Source organism: Rutidosis leptorrhynchoides, chromosome 1 (assembly GCF_046630445.1).
Source record: "Rutidosis leptorrhynchoides isolate AG116_Rl617_1_P2 chromosome 1, CSIRO_AGI_Rlap_v1, whole genome shotgun sequence".
Taxonomy (NCBI): domain Eukaryota; kingdom Viridiplantae; phylum Streptophyta; class Magnoliopsida; order Asterales; family Asteraceae; genus Rutidosis; species Rutidosis leptorrhynchoides.
The window spans coordinates 364906389-364930358 of record NC_092333.1 but is presented as its reverse complement, the minus strand read 5'-3'; positions in this window follow the sequence as shown (position 1 = coordinate 364930358).

Below are 23970 nucleotides of genomic sequence, written 5' to 3'. Positions count from 1 at the left end.
GGTGCAGCTTCTGGCACTAAATTGATCTGAAACTCCACTGCTCTCGGTGGCGGTAATCCAGGCAATTCTTCCAGATAGACATCGGAAAATTCGTTCACAATTCGTACGTCATCTACGCTCTTCACCTCAGTTTCTAATGTTTTCACATGTACTAAAACAGCAAGACGTCCTTTCTTCATGATCTTTTGCGCTTTTATGCAACTAATGAGATTCAGTTTCGAGCTACATCTCCCTCCGTATATAATCAGTGGCTCACCATCTCCGTGTGGTATACGAAGAGCTTTATCTCCACAGATAATGCCAGCCCTTATCTTGGTCAACCAGTCCATACCAACAATAACATCACAGCTTCCCAACTTAATGGGTATCAAGTCAATCTCGAAATCCACACCAGCTATGTTGATAATAGCTCCCTGACTAATTTGGTCAACTTTCTCAAGTTTTCCATTGGCTACCTCTACAAGAATACTCTCCTTTAAAGGAACTAACGACTAATTTATCTTAGAGCAAAAGTTTCTACATACATAACTCCTATCGGCACCAGTATCAAACAGAACAGAAGCTAATAGATTGTTGATAGTAAATATACCTGTGACCAAGACGGGGTTCTCACGGGCATCCCTTGCGTTTACGTTGAAAGCTCTGCCACAAGGTGGTCCGCTGTCCTTTCGCTTGTTGGGACACTCATTTTTGAAGTGGCCCGTCTGTCCGCATTCATAACACTTCCTCGGTCCAGTAGGGTTTGTCTTAACATTCAGGGTGGTGATCTTGCAGTCTTTGACAATATGCCCAGTCCTTTTACATTTTTTGCAGACCACATTGCAGTACCCGATGTGATGCTTGTAGCATCTCTTGCACTGCGGCAGACTACCCTTGTAGTTAGAGTTCGAGCTAGGGTTCGGGTTGGGGTTGTTTCCCTTGAAACCTTCATATCGCTTAGCCGGGTTTTGATTAAAGACCCTCCCCTTGTTGTTTTCCCACTTACGCTTCTCACTACTACCCGATTCAGATTTAGCCTTTTCTGGTTCTTTGCTGGTGATTTAGTTAATTAGGGTATGCGCCATGCGCATAGCTTCCAGGACATCAGCTGGTTTTGAAGAGGTGACATTTCCTTGGATGGACTTGGGAAGTCCCCACAAATATCGTTCCATTCGCTTAAATTCCGGGGTAACCAATGTGGGACACATCAGAGCTAATTCCAGGTACCTACGGATATAACCATCGAGATCGGTTCCCACAACCTTCAAATCTCAAAACTCAGCCTCCATTTTCTGTATCTCTGTCCTGGGGCAATACTCTTCAATCATGGCCCCCTTAAATTCCTCCTACGGGGTAGCATACGCCTCATCAATACCCTTAGCTTGAGCAAGTGTGTTCCACCAGGTTAAGGCGCCGTCCGATAGTGTACAGGAGGCAAACTTAGTTTTGTTCGTTTCTGAACACTTGCTTACACGGAACACAACTTCCAATTTCTCAAACCACCATGTAAGTCCAACTGGCCCCTCAGTACCACTAAAATTGTGGGGCTTGCAACTTTGGAATTCCTTGTATGTGCACCCGTTATAATTGTGCTGGATAACCGGTGGAGCTTGGGGGTTCATTTCCGCTATAGCTGCGGCTACCCGTTCAGCTATCATTTCTTCAATCTGTGCTGCAGTGGGCGTTGATCTTCCGTTGGCCGTTAATCTTCTAAACAAAAATTTTGACTCAAGTCAAAATCCATCATTCAAATAATAATAATAATATAGTATATGGTAACCAACATGGAATCAACACAACACATGCTAATTAAGTAATGCAACTAGATAAAGATACCACAAAATCATCATACAGTAACGTAAATAGAACATCGTACAAAGATTAAACAACACTAAGTTCTATTCATTAATAAAAAGTTGCATACATTCGCATAAGATTCGTAGAATACATGAGTGAAACATGAAACTACAAACAGGATTACATAAAGAAACCTAATACAAAAGCCCTATGGTGACGGTGGGTAAAGGATGTCCATTATGTGGGACATCTGGTCCTCGAGCTCAGTTACCCGAGTACGGAGGGTATCCACCTCCCTCGTCAGTTCCTCGACAGAGGGAGAGGCTGGTGGAGCAGCTGGTGCTGATGGTGCAGGTGGTGCCAGTAGTGCAGATGATGCTGGTGGAGCTGGTGGTGCAGACGGTCCGGCACCAGAAGTAGATGCTGCATAACGGGGAGCCTTACGTATGAATGGATCAGCAGGATATGGCACAAGCTGCTTACGGGCGGTAACTCTAACCTTCAGTCCACGTGCGTTAACGAATGACCTACCTCCATTAACCCCTGGAATAACAGTACCGTCGAAACGATACCGCTTCTTCGGCGGGGTATAGGGTGGCTGCACGGGTGCCTCCTCAGGGTCCTCGTCGAAATCATCGTCGAAATCCTCATCGCTGGAATCGTCAGATGACGAGTCGTCGGAATCATCAGAAGGTGGATGTGCTCGGCCAGTAGTCATCAGTCGGTATCTTCCGGGTGGAATCGGCACAACACGTCCATCAGGAAGGCGTCTAGCCCAATGACCATGCTCATTCCGGAAAGGAACGTCCCCATATTCCCCAAGAATCACAGCACCACCGGAATGGTGCTGTGGCTCCAAGGGTCCTGGGATGAGTGGAGCTGGAATCTCCTGTGGATCCTCATGTCCGTCTGAGATGATCACTAGGTCAGGTGCATGGCTACTGTCTTCAGAGGATGAAGCGCCAGGGTCACTAGAGGGTAAAGAGGACAAGATCTGTGTGTTGAAAGTAGTAGCAGGAGAGGTGGCAGATGAGTCTGAGTCGCTCTCCAAAATGATAACGGGCGGGACATCCGACATCTGTACAAGGAAAAATAACTTTTTCCATGTCAGTAAATCATATAGCAAGCACGTATTAGGCAAAGTAACTACAACAGTCTAGATCATCTATAGCAGTAAGTAGCATGGCAAAAATGACAAGTATCATGCAATCGAAAGCAGATAATAGCATGCAGTAGTGAAAACAAGTAGCAGTATACGATATATAGCAGTAAAAGTAAGCAGCAGCATTCAGCAAGTTCCGCAGAAACAAGTAAACTAGCAAGTTGTAGATTAGTCCTATTAGTGAATCCTACTCGGTCTGGTCTAGACTCACTAATGCAACCTAATTCCCTACAACCAATGCTCTGATACCAAATGTGACGCCCCGTACAAAATTAATGTGTACGGATCATCAACAACAGGATCATTACAAGGTCAAACACTATATGCTGTTTTAAAATAAGTTTGCATTCATAAGAAAAGGTGACGTCATAACCAACGCCAAATGTTTAACATACGATAATGTGCCTCTACGAATAGATGGCGATAATAATAGTACGTGACCCAATGGTTGTTACAAATTCATTATTTCAAAAGTAACATAGTTTGAATGCAAAATAAACGTTTCATGCGAAGACATCTATAATAAGCGCAGCGGGAGTCTACAAAGCATGGCAACTACAGCGAAAGCAATCAAACCTTAAGCACCTGAGAAAAACAATCTTAAAAACGTCAACACAAAGGTTGGTGAGCTATAGTTTAAGTATAACAGTAATGAAAGGTAGGCCACGAGATTTCAGTGTTTCAAAACAGTATGAAAAGTATATGTATAACCGTGGGCACTTGGTAACTAACTTAACGTAAATAACACCCCCTAAATTTACACTTGGCGAGTGCGTAAGTTTGCGAAGTATTAAACACCCTTTAAATGCTAGCGCTACTAGCCCGAGTGGGGATGTCAAACCCTATGGATCCATATCTAAGATTCGCGTTCACCGGTTCAAAGACCAATGACTAAACGTTACCGAGCGAAGGGGAAAATTTATGCCGTTGTATAACCCACACATATATAAAGTTTAAGTACTCGTGCCTAGTATGTAAAACATAAAATGCACAAGTATTCTCAGTCCCAAAATAGTTAAAGTAAAAAGGGATGCTATAACTCACAGTGGAAAGTAGTAAAAGTCGATACGCGGGAAAAGTAAGCAAGTGGTTGGTCCGAAAGATCCTCAACCTAAGTCAAAAGTTACTAAGTCAGTAAATCGTTCCCAAAGGTTTAAAATTATGTAAATTAGGTCTTAAGTATCATCATCATTCATCATCAAACAAAAAGTATAAAGTAAGTTTCATTCAAGAATAGAGTTTGAAATAAAGGCTGATTCGTTCAGTCGCCACGACCTCTATACAAACTGAAATGAGGTGAGACCAGTGGCCATAGCTCCGTATATGAGTCCCCTATAGGCTGACCAATTTTCAGAACCAAAATCATCTTCGTGTGACTGTGGCGACGGTTTAAGTGTGAGTAGGTCAGAAATTTCAGCACAACGTTAAAAGGGTGTAGTGACTTTCGGATGGCCATAAATCCTAAACCGTAACTCGGATTAAGATGAGGTCTAAACAGAAAATCATCTACTCGAACCGATATAGCTGTAAATAAACTTTTCCAGTAGTCCAGGTTACTGATCAGACCCGGAAAACAGTAAGTAATGTGTTCTGGTGGGTTCTTGGTGCTTGATGCTCATCACGGTTCTCATCCTTGATGCGTATAGCTTCAAGTGTACAACTCGTTGATGTGTTTGCATCATCCTTACCAAGTTTTAACCATCATAACACTAATGTAAGTCTAAGATATGTAGCACAACTCACTTAAGAGTTGTAAGTAGTTTGATGAACTAAAGTTACATCAAGATCTTAGATCCGACACATACATGAGTTCTAATAGTAATATTAAGCTATAAACTTGAAAGTAAACTAAATATACAAGATCTTAAGTTGTTGAAATTAGATCTTAGCTAGATCTTAAAGATCCTAGACTAGAAAATCTAGATCTAGTGTTCTTAAGTTAGATCCTAAGTTATAGAACTTGGATCTTCACTTCAATGAAACCATAAGTTATGAAACTTAGATTTTCAACTTGTAAAATGTATATAAGATTATAAGCTCTTGTTTACAACCAATTTGGAAGACCATAAGCTATAGAAACTTAGATCCAACACAAGTGTATGAAGTTATAACTAAAAAGTTATACTTCCATGTTCTTGAACTTATAAAGTTAACTTTAGTTTCAAGAAATATGAGATCAAGCTTAACTAGTAATACTTGACCAAATTTAACAACATCACAACTTAAAGTACTTAAAAAAGAAAGAAATAAACTAAAGTTACAAGTATTATGTTCATATTTGTTTCATACTTAAGAAGATTCAAGTCAAGCTTGGATCTTAAAAATTTAAGTCTACATAACATGAACACAAGTATGATTATAAAGTTTCTGAACTTTAAATCTTATAACATTTAAGTGTAGAACCATAAACTATCAAGTTTAGATTCTTGTTCTTGGTTCTTCATTAAACAAAAGATGGAAGTAACCAAGATTACATGAAGATACAAACTAACAAGTTTGATCTTTAACAACAAACAACAACAAACTACAAACTAGTCAATGATGATGATGAATTTCGGTTTTTAAAGGAGAAAGAAGAAGAAAATAAAACATATTACTTACAGGTTTTAGAGAGAAAGTTGAGAGAAAAAGAAATGGTGTAAATATGTGTGTGAGAAAATGAAGTAGAGACTAGTGAATAAGTAACAAAAAAATTTGAAAATGAACTCCCACTCCCCCATGGAAGCTCACGGCCAAAAACCCAAAATGGCAAGGTCAAAAGTTAACTTTTAAGTGTTGGAGAATGGTGTAAGCTCAAAATGGATTAAAGTTAAATGTATGGAAAAGAGTTACTAGCATGCTTGTAAAATTTGTCTCCAACTTAACTTAATTAATCTAAGTTTAAGCTTAATGAATTACTAGTAACATGTTGGGCTCACAACTAGTCCATTAAGAGAAGTAGGGTGAGCTTCCAAGTCCATAACCATTAACAAAAGTCCATGTGTAAGTATGTAATAAATAAATAAACAAAGCCCAAGTAATTAACTAGTTACATTAGTTAATTAAAAATGATTAATAATAATTAATCATGAACTTAAATAATACTCAAAATATTATTCGTGTAAAGCACGTGTGTCACAAAGACAAGTCGGGCCATGTAAAGTCAAATACGGCAACAAGTAAATGTATAAAAATACATTTATTAAAACGCAAGCATTAATAATAAATTATTAATAATAAAATTTGAAAAATCCAGGGTCGTTACAGATCCCATTTAAAGAAGCATCACAATAAATCGTCATGTCTTCTACACCTTCCGGCAACACTAAAACCGGAGCTTGACATAACTTCTCTTTTAACAATTGGAAAGCAATTTCTTGCTCGTTTTCCTAATTAAATCTCGCGTTCTTTCTCGTCAATTTCGTCAATGGAGAAGCGATCTTAGAAAAGTCTTGGATAAACCGACGGTAATAACCGACCAATCCGAGAAAACTTCTAATTTCTGTAGGCGTAGTCAGTTGTTCCTAACTTTTCACCGTCTCAATCTTCCCCGGATCTATCTGAATACCATCATTGTTCACAATATGGCCAAGGAATTGAACTTCCCTTAGCCAAAATTCGCATTTGGAGAATTTTGCATACAACTTCTCCTTCCGTAGCATCTTCAACAAACCACGCAAATGATGTTCATGTTCCTTCATACTCTTCGAATAGACAAGTATGTCGTCAATGAACACAATTACCGACTTGTCCAACATAGGTTTGCACACTCGGTTCATAAGATTCATGAATGTCGCCGGTGCATTCGTAAGACCAAAAGGCATAACTACAAACTCAAAATGCCCATAACGCGTTCGAAAGGCCGTTTTCTCAATATCTTCCTCACGGACCCTCATTTGGTGATAGCTGGACCGTAGGTCGATCTTAGAGAAATAAGTTGCACCTTGGAGTTGGTCAAACAAATCGTCAATCCGAGGCAATGGATAACGATTCTTTATCGTCACTTTATTCAACTCCCGATAATCGATGCACATCCGCATACTACCTTCCTTCTTTTTCACGAATAAAACCGGAGTGCCCCATGGCTAAGCACTAGGTTGAATAAAACCCTTCTCAAGTAACTCTTGGGTTTGATTTAACAATTCTTGCATTTTGTTCGGCGTTAAACGATAAGGAGTTTTAGCAATGGGAGTAGCACCCGGAACCAACTCAATGCGAAATTCAACTTGTCTTTCAGCCGGAACACCTGGTAATTCGTCCGGAAAAACGTCTTCGAATTCACTAACCACCAGAATTTCACGAATGGATGGTGGCTCTTCACGAGTATCAACTACATGGGCAAGAAAAGCCATACCACCACTATTAAGAAAACTACGTGCCCGTGCAAGAGTGCATATCAGCACAAGTCTTCTCTGTCTCTCACCATGAATAATAAGTTCTCCCCCACTTGGGGTCTTTACCCTAATAGACTTTTCATGGCATGCAATATCGGCTCTATAACGATCGAGCCAATCCATACCAATGACAATATCAAACTCATCCAAAGTTATCGGAATGAGATCAATTTTAAACGCTTCGGAACCGAACACAATATCACAATTATTACAAACATCAACCCCTAGCACCGTCTTACCATCCGCTATTTCAACTTCTACCGGATGACTTAACTTAGCTAGCGACTTATTAAGTTTAGGCACAAATTTTGGAGAAACAAACGATAAATTAGCACCGCTATCAAATAGGATCCTTGCAGATTAAAGTTAACCATGAAAGTACCTGAGACAACTTCATTGGATTGCTTGGCCTCATCATGGGTCATCAAATAATTACATCCTGGACCCGTACCCACCGCCTTCTCCAACTTCTTAACATGATCGGTGTTCAAATCGGGACACTCCGGCCTTCGGTACCCTTCTTTCTACAATTATAACAAGTGAGTTTGCTCGGCGCCTTGGTACAATCACGGGCCAAGTGCCCCCTTTGATTACAATTAAAACACATGGGTCCATAACTCAAAGAACCACCTTTCTTCACGCTATTAACACTTTCAGACCCTTTCTTGAAATTTTTGTTTAAAAAGTTCGAATGACTCGAACCTTTAAATTTTCTTTTAGAGAAAGAGAAATCGCTTTGCTTTGGGACTTCCGGTTCAAAGCCCCGGGCTAACTCAAACAATTCCTCAAAAGACTTAGCCATTCCCTGACTAATCTTACGCTATAACTCATCGCTTAGTGTACGATAAAAATCTAGCATCAACTTGTGATCGTCGCCAACATACTCCGGGCAAAAACGAGTCTTTGCCAAAAAGGTCGACTTGAGGGCAACCAAGTCCATTAAACCTTGTCGCAAATTGTGCAACTCGTCCTGGATTTTATCAAGGTCGGAAGGAGTTCGGTATTTTTTGAAAAATTCCTTTTTGAACACTTCCCACGTCAAGCTCATTCATTGCTCTTCACCATAAAACTTAATTTTATCATCCCACTACAACATGGCCTCTTCACGTAACATGCTAGAACCGTATCTCGTCTTCTTCTCGGGAGGACACTCCGCGGTACGGAAAGCCCCCTCGATGTCGGAGATCCAACATGTGCTTTTCAATGGATCTCTCACTCCATTAAACAAAGGAGGTTGAGCATCCTTGAAGTTTTTGTAATGGAAGTCTCGCCTTCCATATCCACCATTACCATCACACCCTTCGCCCTGAGGATGAATGTTTCTAGCTTCTAATGTCTCTTCAATTGCAGCATTCATTCGCTCATTGATTAACTCGGTCACTTGCCCATCAACCGATTCTTGAAAAACCTTTCGGACATCCTCAAGAAATTCCGCTCTTTACTTTTTAATGATGGCCTCAACTTTGGCCGTAAACTCGAGGTCCTCGCTCGTACCTCCTTCATGGTTCTCGGGTCCATTTCTCGTCTTCATACTATAAAACGGGAAAAGATTAATCAATGAAACGAAAGGATATAACATAATATTCATGTACACCTCACCGCCCCATCTTGCTCAATAATCATCGTACATCGCTTGTTTGACACGTACATCGCTTATTATTATTATTATTATTATTATTATTATTATTATTATTATTATTATTATTATTATTATTATTATTATTATTATTATTATTATTATTATTATTATTATTATTATTATTATTATTATTATTATTATTATTACTATTATTATTGTTATTGTTATTATTAATTGTTGTTAGTATTATATTAAAATTTATAGTATGATTACCATTATTATTATTTTAGTTATTAATAAGTAATATCACCATTATTATTATTATTATTATTATTATTATTATTATTATTATTAGTCTTACAAGTATTATTAATATAGTTATTATTGTTAATTTTATCATTTAAGTATTATTACTATTACTATTATTATTATGATTATTATTATTATTATTATTATTATTATTATTATTATTATTATTATTATTATTATTATTATTATTATTATTATTATTATTATTATTATTATTATTATTATTATTATTATTATTATTATTATTATTATTATTGTTATTATCACACTTATCATTTTTGTTATTATTATTATCATTAAGTATTAGAATTATTATTAGTATTAGTATTATTAATAAGTATTATGAAAATCAGTTATCACTGTTATTATCGCTAATATAAGTAGTAGTTACCAATTATTATTATTGTTATCATAACCCTAGTTACAATTATAATAATTATTATTATTATTGTTATTACAAATAACATTATAAAAATAAGTATTATTATTAAGTAATATGATTATTAATATTATCATTATTAATACAAAAAAACTACCTTTTTAAGCAGATAAATATTTTTGTACATAAAATATACTTATTACATATACTATAATTATATTAAAATTTCACATAACTATATACATCAAACCCACTAATATTATTTATATAAATACTTACAAATAACAAACTATCGATTTTTAAATGTAACAATAAACAAGTATGTATATAAATATAGATATATTAATATAACTATATAAATATTAACCATTTCTGAATATATACACAAATTAAATATACATAATATATAAATTAAGGATATAATAAACAAATTAGTTCAGTTACGATTATATGTTTTAATATATATACAAATGATATAGGTTCGTGAATCCAAGGCCAACCCTGCATTGTTCAGCTGTTCAATGTCATCATATGTATTTTTACTACAAAATACAATATCGTGAGTTCATTTGATTCCCTTTTACTCTTTACATTTTTGGGACTGAGAATACATGCGCTGTTTTTACAACTGCTTTATTAAATGCTTTTGAAATATATTTTTTTTGAACTGCGAATACATGAAATGCTTTTATAAGTATTTGACGAGATAGACACAAGCAAAACATTCCTCGAATGAATTATTATTGAATTATGTGGACATGATAATTGCCACCATTGAATTATGTGGACATGATAATTGCCACCATTGAATTATGTGGACATGATAATTGCCACCAATTAATGTGAATATTTTCCCTCTGATTATTATTGCTTGGTAACCTAAGAATTAGAATCAGGTATGACCCTAATTTACGCGAATCCTAAAGGTAACTACCGGGTTTAACACCCCCACCCAGAATGTTCACTAGACGGAAGAGCTAGTGGGCGTGGTGTTTAGTACTTCGAAGTTTATATATTATACAGACGAGAGGTTCTATTTTGGGGATATTAATTATACGCATATATGTTAAGGTCGGTTACCAAGCCAAGCGATGAAAGCAAAGTGAATGTTATGTACCGAGAGAATGATTTTTATACACAGGTTATGTGTATGCTATTTTGTACACGAGATATGTGTACGGTTATGAAGGATTTTTGAAAAATGATTTCGTACACGAGAAAGGTGTATTGTATTTAAAAGATATCGCATGTACATTAGAGGTGGGTATAGGATTCAGGCCCATTTGTACCATGCAGCATTTAAATCTTGTGGTTTATTAAAATGATGAATTTTATTATTTTATGATAAACCTATGAACTCACCAACCATTTGGTTGACACTTGAAAGCATGTTTATTCTCAGGTATGAAAGAAATCGTCCGCTGTGCATTTGCTCATATTAGAGATATTACTTGGAGTCATTCATGACATATTTCAAAGGACGTTGCATTCGAGTCGTGGAGTTCATCAAGATTATTAGTAAGTCAATTATAGTTGGATATATATTATGAAATGGTATGCATGCCGTCAACTTTCGTTGTAATGAAAGTTTGTCTTTTAAAAACAAATGCAATGTTTGTAAAATGTATCATATAGAGGTCAAGTACCTCGCGATGTAACCAAATGTAATGTATTCATCCAGATAGATTAGGACGGGTCATTAGAGTTGGTATCAGAGCAGTGGTCGTAGCGAACCAGGTCTTGCATTAGTGTGTTTAACATGATGCATTAGTGAGTCTGGACTTCGACCTAGTAGTAGTTAGGATATATTAATAAGTCTGGACTTGAACCTGGTCTGCATGTCAAAAGTTTTGCTTATCATTTCTTGCCGGAAATTACATGCTTATCATTCTTAGTCTAGACACATCTTACTGCATTAATTGCATGAATAGTGTATAGACAAAATTCATATCTTAGCGTATCTGCTAAATCATATCTTAGCGTATCTGTTACTGTAAACTTTGCCTGACATATTCCGTAAATTCCTCCGTAATCTACGAGATCTTTTGTTCTATATATATAGATATTCCATGTAATTAGAATACCATTCGATAGCCGAAAATCATTTCATATCAAAATATCCTTTATTCAATCGTACGAAATGGAACTCGCCACTAGTTCAAGTCCCTCGGATTCCGATATGGAGTCCCACTCAAGCTCCGAAAGCAGTGTGACCAGAATGAATCAACCAATCAGCCATCCCTAATTCATCTGATGGGTTCGTAGTCGACTTAATCAATGGAGACGCGAAGAAGGTGATCCCTTCCACCAACCAAATTCACCTCTTGGTGAAGAACCTGAAGTACTTACTGGCGAACCTGTTCGAGACACCATTTTCTCTCTCATTTTTAGAGTATCTCATCATGATTATATACTATCTCAGATTCTAGACCTTATTCATCCACTTATTTCGACCGACAATCATCCCGGAATAATAGAAGAAGTATACTATCTCAGATTCTAGACCTTATTCATCCGCTTATTCCGACCGACAATCATCCCGGAATAATAGAAGAAGTCAACGAGTTTCGTGCCTGAGTCGTAGCCTTGGAAAATATGGTGCAAAACGTACCAGCTTCAGCCATATCACCATCACCAACAGTACCACCAACAACCCAAGTTTCAACGTCACACGCCTCAACATCTCATTATGTACCTTGAGCATAATCATCGTTCAACGAATTGTTCTACATCATTTATCTTCGTTCGACATGGCGATTATATAATCTCTAAAGTCTTAGAGATTATTTATTCTAACTCAAACCGAAAATCAAATGAGCTTAACTAAGTAAATCCATGATTACATCTGAAGAAAATATATATGTATATATATTTTCATAAGAATTGTAATTAGAAATCCTTTGTACAAACTATTAATGGTGAAAATATTTTAACGGGTAGGTAATGTCCGAGGAATATTTAGCTTTCATATTAACATGTTATACTGTACATTCTTTCAAATCTGATTCAACAGTCATTTGCTATCCTACCTACATCTACAGATATACGAATCCGTTCACCGCAGAATAACCATTTTCATCCAATTTCATATTTGGATTTTGATTTATCAGAATCCAAAAAGTGGCATAATGAAGAAAACATTAGACAAAATAAAATTTGATAGAAACAAACAAATTAACTATGAGAAATTTTGTTAAGAATCCACGCTAACAATATCCTAGCTAACTGTTAATTCCGTATTACATTTTATTTATCGCAATTTATTTATCGCAATTTTAATTCTCACAATTTTATTTATCGTCATTTAATTTCTGTATTTATTTTACAGAATTTAATTATCGGGACACGTATACAAGGTTTTAACATATCATATTGACGTCATCTATATATATTATTTGGAATAGCCATAGACAGTCTATATGCTGTAATGATCGAGTTAGCTATACAGGGTTGAGGTTGATTCCTAGATAATATTTATACTTTGAGTTGTGATAGAGTCTGAGACATGTATCTAATGGGTCACGACACATATTAATTAATTCGAATATTATATATTAAACTATATATGAGTTGTTGAACTATTAATTATGAACTGCTAACTGTAGATTAATAACATTGGACAATTAAAATGAATTAAAATATTGATTATAACATATGAAACTAAACATTTCTTCAAGTTTGCCACTTGATTTCATTTTAAACCTCATTTGTATTTTGACGATTATAATCTGCAATCAAACTTTTCATGAATCTTGAAAACACCTCAATCGAGAGGATGAACCAACCACACTTCATCTGCGGAAGGAAAGATTTATGCATATAGTTATGCACCTGAAAACACTCGGAACCAGAGTAAACGTTTAACACGACGTTGTTATTACCGAAAATAACTTCGCAATTCCTTTCCAAATTAGACAATTTTGTCACAGCTTCAGGAAATCAACTTCGACTTTCATTCGAACAAACCTTATTATAACCTTGATATATAAATTTGTCTTTCGTCATCGTTACCGGAGAACCTTTTATATTCCACCATATTAGCAGTAAATGTACCAGCAACATCAGTATTCTTTGGTGTAAGTCTCTCTGACAAATCACTATACATATTCATTGAAACCCTACCAAATACTCATCCGTATCTGGTAATGAGAATTGTCATACCAATTACCGGGAATTAGCAATCAGTATTTTGAATCTCGTAGCGTTTCTACATCAACAGTTATATGTATACATATAACATTTATCTCTTAGAATTATGGTCTTCCATTCTAAAATTCTGAAAAGCAACCAGTCTGCGAATCAATACTCGGAATATTGAAAAAGCTGAATGAAGCAGCAAAAATAGTAAACGATCTTAACAGCCAAAAGTTTGATGATAAAGAATAATGTGTTGGTAAAGCTTAGAAAAAGAGAAAGTTTGAAACTGAAAAACGGATTGAACTAACCCTGAAGAAGACCGAGGACAAATACAAGAACCAAACACTATATTCAAAGAATCCAGGTAATTCGGGATTCAATGAAATCTTCAGCAAATATCTTGCTCCGAAGTCATGTTAAATCTTGTGGAAAATCTTTCTTCATCAACCTTTGATCTTAGAAATTCCAAAATATCATCATAAATATCTTCGATATTACTGAAGATATTTTCATAAATATTCTTGTCCGATATTATTTATCTCTTCGCGTTATCTGTGTTACATCATAAAGGAATCTATTTTAGTTTCTAAATTCTGAAACTTTGAGTTTAAATTATTAATGTTATTGAAGTAGTGTTGGAAACTGAAGCATGAGTTAGTATAATATAATGACACTTGATCAACGTGATTATATTACAGTAAGTCATGCTGAGTTTCTAATGAAACGTGATGATTCACAGATCATAACGTCATCACGTGCCATGTTACACGACTCTTGTATTCTATTTAACCTCAAAAATATATCAAGAAAATATTTTCTTGATGATTCGGTCTTTTTCGGATATTCTGATAATTTGACAAATCAAATCGTGCAATTACCTTCCCTTTCTGCTTAGTATATTATAATCATTTGAAACTTCATACCTACGAATTTTGAACCATTACTTGCGAAAAGAAAACAAAAGCATGAAGCTCCGTAATAGAAAGGGGGTATAAATCACAGCAAATAAGAGAGAGCATTAACTGTGAATGACAATGATTATAGAAGACGGAACTCGGGACTCCGAAATATAAGGGAAAATATAAAGTCCAATGACAACACCGAAATTACAAGCCGTGGCTATTAATACGAATAGCAATATAAAGACACGGTAGAATTAAGAATAGTATCACCCCAAGGTAATATTAGAAGTAAACAGATTTTTCTAGTGGAAGATTGAAAAGAAGAATGACAGAAATAATAATTAGGAAATATCAAGGATTAGAATGGGATTAAGCATTTTTACAATCTTTTGGAATGTATGAACTAAGAAAGAAAGTATAGGAATGGTGAGAATAATGGAACGGAAGAGTTTAATTTATAATGGAAATATCAGACAGAGTAATCGAGGCAGATCATCGTATTTAATTATAGAGATCTTAATTTCCTTACTCGCCGAAGAATCAAATCTTTTAGATTTCGAAGATTTCCTCTAAATCCCATGAATTCCGGAAATCCACCGTGACTACGTCAAAAGTTAAATCTCTATATCACTTTTTTGTGATAGCTTCACTCATACGCTTCGATTAATCGAATTATTTTATCCTTTTTACTCAATGGTAATAAAACTCTATTTATCAGCTCATATGAGTCATGAAAGCATACTTATTGTCAGCCATGATGATCCCACTCAAATTTTGGGACGAAATTTCTTTAACGGGTAGGTACTGTGACGACCCAGAAATTTTCGATCAAATTTAAACTTAATCTATATATAATTCCGACACGATAAGCAAAGTCTGTAATGTTGAGTCTTAAAATTTGGAACTATGTTCATGTATTCAATTAACCTTTGGCCATTCCCGACGATTCACGAACAATTGTGTATAAATAATTATGTAAACATATATAAATATAAATGTAAGTGCATATATAAAATTTTGAATAAATAATGTACATTTTAATCAATTGAAATTAAAAAAATATATAAAATAATATATAAGATAACTAAGTGGTTATTAAATTAAAACTATATATAATTTCTATAGATAATTAATATGGAATATATATAAAAGATATAGATACTATATGTATATATTATCTAATTATTAAATATTACATAATTAATAATATTAATGCATTGAACCACAAATTAAAATATAGTTATTATATTATTAATTCATTTATTATTAATATTGATATCAGTATTATTAATATTATTAATTTAATATATAATATATGAGATTTGATAAGTATAATTTGTTATATCAATGTCATTAGGGTTATCTTTATTAATATTATTAATATCATTATTACTGTTATTAAATAATATAATGATCAATGTTATTAATAATGTTAGTAATATCATTATTATTAAAATTATTAAAAAGTTTATAATTATTGTTATTATTATAAAACAACTTGTTATTATTACTTTTATTAATATTATTAATATTTATATCATTATTATTATTAAAAATTATTGTTAATAATATTAGTATTATAAATTTAATAGTATTATTTATAATATTAAGAATTATTATTATTAATATATTTTTATATAATAATTATTAACATTAGTTTTATAATAAAAATCAGAAAAAGGGGAATCAGATGCAGACATAAAACAGAAATAGTTTTTACCCTATTTGCTTTATATATTATAATTATAAGTCGATTCCTCCTGTCTAAATTGGTTACGAGTCGATCTCAATCGATCCTATCATAGTACTATTTTAATTATTTGAGTTCTATCTATATATGATACTATCTTTCTTTGCAAATCAGAAAGTAAAACAGAAATAAAAAAAGAATATAAATATCAACCTCTGTTCTTGAGGAATTTTATCAAAAATTCGAATTTTTGTTCCATTTCAAAATCTATAAATGTCAAATTGTCAAAAATCTTCCACTTAAACTAACTGGAAAGTTTCAGCTTCCAATTTTTAGTATCAATTTCTAATTTTGAAGTCAAATTTATTTTATTAAAAAGTCAAACGATTGGTTCTACGAAAAATTCAAATTCTGTATGATGTTTCAGAATCAATTGAGGATTCATAGAGTTTCTTAAAGTCATTTACAATCTATTTCATGTTATAATTCTAACCTAAAACAGTCTAGAAATCAAAACCCAGGTTTGAGTTTCTTCACGTATAATTTGAATTATCTTTTCTGCTAATTTGAATGAATTTTCAAAATCTAAAATTGTAGTTTTGTTAGAAATCATCTACATCATCTTTCAGTAAAATCTCAGGTTTCAAATTGCTATATCGAGTTCTAAATTACGAGTCAAAGTTTTCGAATTAAAAAGTCAAATATTGTTCTTCAATTGAATTCGTGATATCTGTTACGATCTAAGTAAAATTGAGGATTGAGAAACATTTTTGAAAGGTTTTAAAACTTATTTCATGTTGTGATTTTTGACTAAAACGATTTTTATATCGAAATCAAAAATTGAGTTATAAATGTTCATCGTATAAACTGCTGCTGTTATATATATATATATATATTTATTTATTTTTTTATTTTCTTCTGGTTCAAAATAACTGAATTTTGGTTCGTTAGTTCCATTTACAAACTATAAAATCATAATCTTAATTAATGATTTTGATTATATTGCTCTGGTTAATTTAATGGTGATGAAGAAGAAAACATAAAAGGAAAAACAGACGAATTTTTATAATTAGTATTGTGTGTTGAATCAGAAATGCAAGGAGCGAAGGAGTGGTATAGGGGTGTTTGTTTATTCGAGAGGTCACGGGTTCGAGCCCGGCGCGGGGTATTTTTTTTGAGAAAAGCTTGTTTGAGGTAGTTTTTATTACCAAAATTATTTTTATTTTTATTATTTTCATTATTATTATTATTATTATTATTATTATTATTATTATTATTATTATTATTATTATTATTATTATTATTATTATTATTATTATTATTATTATTATTATTATTATTATTATTATTATTATTATTATTATTATTATTATTATTATTGTTATTATTATTATTATGACTATTATTATTGTTATTGTTATTATTAATTGTTGTTAGTATTATATTAAAATTTATAGTATGAATACCATTATTATTATTTTAGTTATTAATAAGTAATATCACCATTACTATTATTATTATTATTATTATTATTATTATTATTATTAGTATTAAAAGTATTATTAATATAGTTATTATTGTTAATTTTATCATTTAAGTATTATTACTATTATTATTATGATTATTATTATTATTATTATTAATGTTATTATCACACTTATCATTTTTGTTATTATTATTATCATTAAGTATTAGAATTATTATTAGTATTAGTATTATTAATAAGTATTATGAAAATCAGTTATTACTGTTATTATCACTAATATAAGTAGTAGTTACCAATTATTATTATTGTTATCATAAACCTAGTTACAATTATAATAATTATTATTGTTATTACTAATAACATTATAAAAATAAGTATTATTAGTAAGTAATATGATTATTAATATTATCATTATTTATATAAAAAGTACCTTTTTAAGCAGATAAATATTTTTGTACATAAAAATAAACTTATTACATATACTATAATTATATTAAAATTTCACATAACTATATACATCAAACCCACTAATATTATTTATATAAATACTTACAAATAACAAACTATCGATTTTTAAATATAACATTAAACAAGTATGTATATAAATATAGATATATTAATATAACTATATAAATATTAACCATTTCTGAATATATACACAAATTAACTATACATAATATATAAATTAAGGATATAATAAACAAATTGGTTCATTTACGATTATATGTTTTAATATATATACAAATGATATAGGTTCGTGAATCCAAGGCCAACCCAGCATTGTTCAGTTGTTCAATGTCGTCATATGTATTTTTACTACAAAATACAATATCGTGAGTTCATTTGATTCCCTTTTACTCTTTACATTTTTGGGACTGAGAATACATGCGCTGCTTTTACAACTGCTTTATTAAATGCTTTTGAAATATATTTTTTTGAACTGTGAATACATGGAATGCTTTTATAAATGTTTGACGAGATAGACACAAGCATTACATTCCTCGAATGAATTATTATTGAATTATGTGGACATGATAATTGCCATCATTGAATTATGTGAACATGATAATTGCCACCATTGAATTATGTGGACATGATAATTGCCACCAATTGATGTGAATATTTTTTCCCTGACTATTATTGCTTGGTAACCTAAGAATTAGAATCGGGTATGGCCCTAATTCACGTGAATCCTAAAGGTAGCTACCGGGTTTAACACCCCCACCTAGAATGTTGACTAGACGGAAGAGCTAGTGGGCGTGGTGTTTAGTACTTCGAAGTTTATATATGATACAGACGAGATGTTCTGTTTTGTGGATATTAATTATGCGCATATATGTTAAGGTCGGTTACCAAGCCAAGCGATGAAAGCAAAGTGAATGTTATGTATCGAGAGAATGATTTTTATACACATGTTATGTGTATGCTATTTTGTACATGAGATATGTGTACGGTTATGAAGGATTTTTGAAAAATGATTTCATACACGAGAAAGGTGTACTGTATTTAAAAGATATCGCATGTACATTACAGGTGGGTATAGGATTCGGGCCCATTTATACCATGTAGCATTTAAATCTTGTGGTCTATCAAAATGATGAATTTTATTATTTTATGATAAACCTATGAACTCATCAACCTTTTGGTTGACACTTGAAAGCATGTTTATTCTCAGGTATGAAAGAAATCTTCCACTGTGCATTTGCTCATATTAGAGATATTACTTGGAGTCATTCATGACATATTTTAAAAGACGTTGCATTTGAGTCGTCGAGTTCATCAAGATTATTACTAAGTCAATTATAGTTGGATATATATTATGAAATGGTATGCATGCCGTCAACTTTCGATGTAATGAAAGTTTGTCTTTTAAAAATGAATGCAATGTTTGTAAAATGTATCATATAGAGGTCAAGTACCTCGCGATGTAACAAAATGTAATGTATTCTTCCAGATGAATTAGGACGGGTCATTAGAAAGTTTGAGTCTTGCAAGTGTAAAAAACTCAAGATTGTGCGAATTAGGAGTTCATGGGTTGGTTGAGTGTGTAAGAAACCTATTAATGGTGATTTTGAGTTAGTTGATGAAATTGTTAGTGTAATGAACCAAAATGGGTTAAGTCCACTAATTAACTTGTTCAACTAGTGAAATTGGTATGTGAAACTCATAAGTTAGTGGTTGACCCATTCTTAGGTCAAAATGGGTTTTTGGGTCAAAAGTGCACTAGTATGAACTTAATGACCTAATGAAGTATAATTGGGTGGATTAGGGCCATGGTCACTAGTTTTGGTGATTATTGGTGGTTTAAGCCTAAGGGTGATGTTGTGAGTGCAAATGGTGAACATTTGCACTAAGTGTCTATTTGGGCGGGTCAAAAGTTCCATTTAGAAGTGTTGTTGATTTATGTTAATGTAATAGATGAATTTCATTGACGGTTGTGGAGCTTATTTTGCTTACTTTCACTCTTCGGTTAAAAGTTGAGTGGAATAATTATACGTGTACGTATATAGTGTATTTATTTGTGTGCTATGGTATGAACCAAAGAGCCGGTAGTGCCATAGCATGTGCGAGTGTGCTATAGGTGAACCAAAGAGCCGGTAGCATTATGGTACGTGTGTTGTAGTGTGAACCAAGGAGCTGGTAGCACTATAGTATGAGTTGTTAAGTTGTGAACCAAGGAGCCAGTAGCGCCTTACCGTGAGTATGACTCAAGTTGTGATGTGAACCACGGAGTCGGTTGCATCATGACAAACGCGTATGGTGTGAACCAAGGAGCCGGTAGCACCATGACACGAGTATGGTTAACCATATGGTGTGTGCGTGGGTTTCTTGAGCATTATTTATATTGCATGCTATTGATTTATGCTAGCTTGTGATGTGTTGAGGTTTTAGCTTGTACTTTGAGATTATATGCTAATTAAATTGCTAGCACGTGTGCGGTATGTAAGTATGTGTTTTCAAATAAGTATATTATATATGTATATGTATAATTATTGCATTTACTAAGCGTTTTGCTTACCCTCTCGTTGTTTACTCTTTTTAGGATCCGGTGTGGATAAAAGCAAGTGTATACGATTGGATTAGGGATTTCCTCCTTATGACATGATAGAGGACGCTTTTGGATTTTGACCTAGGTTTGGGTAGTTTAACCCCAAACACTATGTTCATCTTTTGTTCAGAAATTAAACTCGCTGGGTCAAAAACATTGTTGGTGATGTACGGGTCATCATACCCTTTTTGTGAAATCATAATCGTTTAAAATATATGTTATATGCCGGTCATTGAACGAGTTAATATTTAAAGTATTTGTGTTTGGGAAAATGGGCTTGTACATGTAAGAAAATTGGACAGGGGCTATTGGGCACTAAAGCGCGCCTCCCGAACTCTTGCGCGCCGCGCAAATTGTGACGACCCGGAAATTTTCGACCAAATTTAAACTTTATCTTTATATGTCGACACGATAAGCAAAGTTTGTTAAGTTAAATCTCAAGAATTTTAAACAATGTTCATTTAACCTCGACCAAATTCAAATGATTCACGAACCATTATATGAACGGATATGATTATATATGTATATGTGTATATGTTATAACTTGAAAACGTTAACAAAGTATTAGACGTATAATACGTTACATGAACGTATTTGTTTCAATATGTTTATCGATGGAATTAGAAGATGATATCAAATGATTGATTAATCGATTACGTTGTATGATTGCGGGTCTCTGTTGAGAGGTCCACTTTGATTTAGGAAACCTTTTTCTTTTTAACGGTATTCGGAATATTTGGTAAAGTAATTTACATGTAAGAACAAATGTGTCAATTGAAGAAGGTTAGACAAAAGTTAGTGGAGAACTGGATTTCATAATATTCGACTGACCTATTTTCAAACGTAAGAAAACGATTTCAAAAACTAAATTATTGTAATCGGTTATATATAAAGGTAAATTGATTATATAGAATTAGTAGAATTTAAGCTTTATATTATAAAGGTATATATATAGTGTTTCTTAAACGAAAACGTTTTTTTGATTTAATAGACTTTTATTATTAAGAACGTATTATGACATAACAACTTCTACTAATATAACCTTTGTAATAAAATGATTCTGAATATAAAATAATTTGATTATTAAAATGTCTATATGAACGTTTGTATATAAATGAATTATATCAATTCTAAACTTTAAAATACAAATGTTACGAAATCATATTTCTTATTATTTAAACGATTTCAAAAATATATAAGTTTTGAATATCATTAGTTTTGAAAAACTATATATGGTTAAATAAATATTTCAAATTATATTTCCAAATGAAAATATATATATCTACATATTTTAACTTAGTCATAAAACGTTCTGATTTAAAATAATACATTTTGATAAACAATGAGCCACTGATTTATAGAAGCAAATGACCACAACGCTCAAGTATATAAGTTACATTTCTTATAATATGATTCATCGACGTTTAAGTCTAATTTTTGTAAAAGGTACACGTCGCGTAACGTAAAGTGTTAGTTTTCTAAGCGTACGAAAGGGCGTTCGAAAAACCGAAACCGGCACGTAAGTCGAGCTTCAACGTACAATTCATCGGTACTAAAATTACAAATCAACTATGTACGAGGATATAATATAATATTTAATTAATTCTAAAGATTAAATATATTATATATTAAATAATATATATATATATATATATATATATATATATATATATATATATATATATATATATATATATATATATATATATATATATATATATTAAATAATTGTGTCGGCAGATGAAATAAACCAAATGTGACCAGTTTCTCCTACCATGCGAGCGCATGTCAATTTTATGAGACACTCATGCGATCACATGAGTGTCGGTGCCAGCAAACCTCTATAAAACGAATTGATTTTAAGCTCGGTTCATTCAATCGATTTATCTCTCGCATCTCTCTCTTTATATATATTATAATAATTATTATTATTATTATTAAGATTAATATTATTATTAATCTTATAATTAGGAGTATTATTATTAGTATTATATATAAAATACTACGACGAGGTCATGAGCGGCTTATTTCAAAAACGGATTTTATGAGCAGAATAGAGATAAGGAAATTATGGGTTATAGCTATATGGAGGTGATGTGTAACGGCCCGACTTTTTCGACTTGCTTTTGTTCTTTCACAAAACTGCGTATTTGTGCGTACTGAGCTAGCTTATGCTCTGAGATCTTTAATCATGGTTAATTACTTTCGTTAATATCTTACAACGTGCTATTAAGTGTGTAATCACTTAACTTGATCCTCGAATGCTTTTACGACCGTTGGTGTCACTTATCGTTTTAAACGAAATACGTACTTGGTACACGTTAAACTTTTACCGTAATTGGAATATTATGACTGCGTAAACTTGATTTTTATTTATTATAACAATTACTTGGCTTAAGGGCTTATTTAATAAAGCTTAGTGTTTACTAATGCTTACTAGTTACCTTAATGGACTTAACATCTTAATTGACTTTCCATGTCCCGACATGTCCTTGTGACACACGCACTTTTCATGAATAATATTTCGAATATTATTTACGTTCATGATTAATTTTTATTAATTATTTTTAATTAACTAATGTAAGTAGCTAATTACTTGGGCTTTTACTAATTTGTTGCTTACTTACTTGGGCCCTTATTATTTTTTTACTTGAAAGCCCACCCTACTTTTCTTAATGGACTATTAGGAGCCCACTTTTATGCTAGTAATTTATTAAGACTAAACTAGATTAATTAAGCTAAGTTGGAGACAAAAATGTTTCAAGCATGCAAGACCTCTTTTTCATACATTTAACTTTAATCCATTTTAAGCTTACACCATCTTCCAACACTTGAAAGATCACTTTTGACTTACCCATTTTGGACTCCAAAACCGTGGGTTTTGAATGGGGAGGGAGATTCCATTTTCAATTTTTTTTGTTACTTATTTACTAGCCTTGACTTCATTTCACACACACACACACACACACATAATACTTACACTTATTTTCTCTCAACTTTTCTCTCAAATTGTAAGTAACAAACTTTATTTTTCTTCTCTTTTCTTCCTTGAATTCGAAATCAATCATCATCATTTACTTACTTCTAGTTTGTTGTTTGTTGTTAAAGATCAAGTTCTCTAGCTTGTA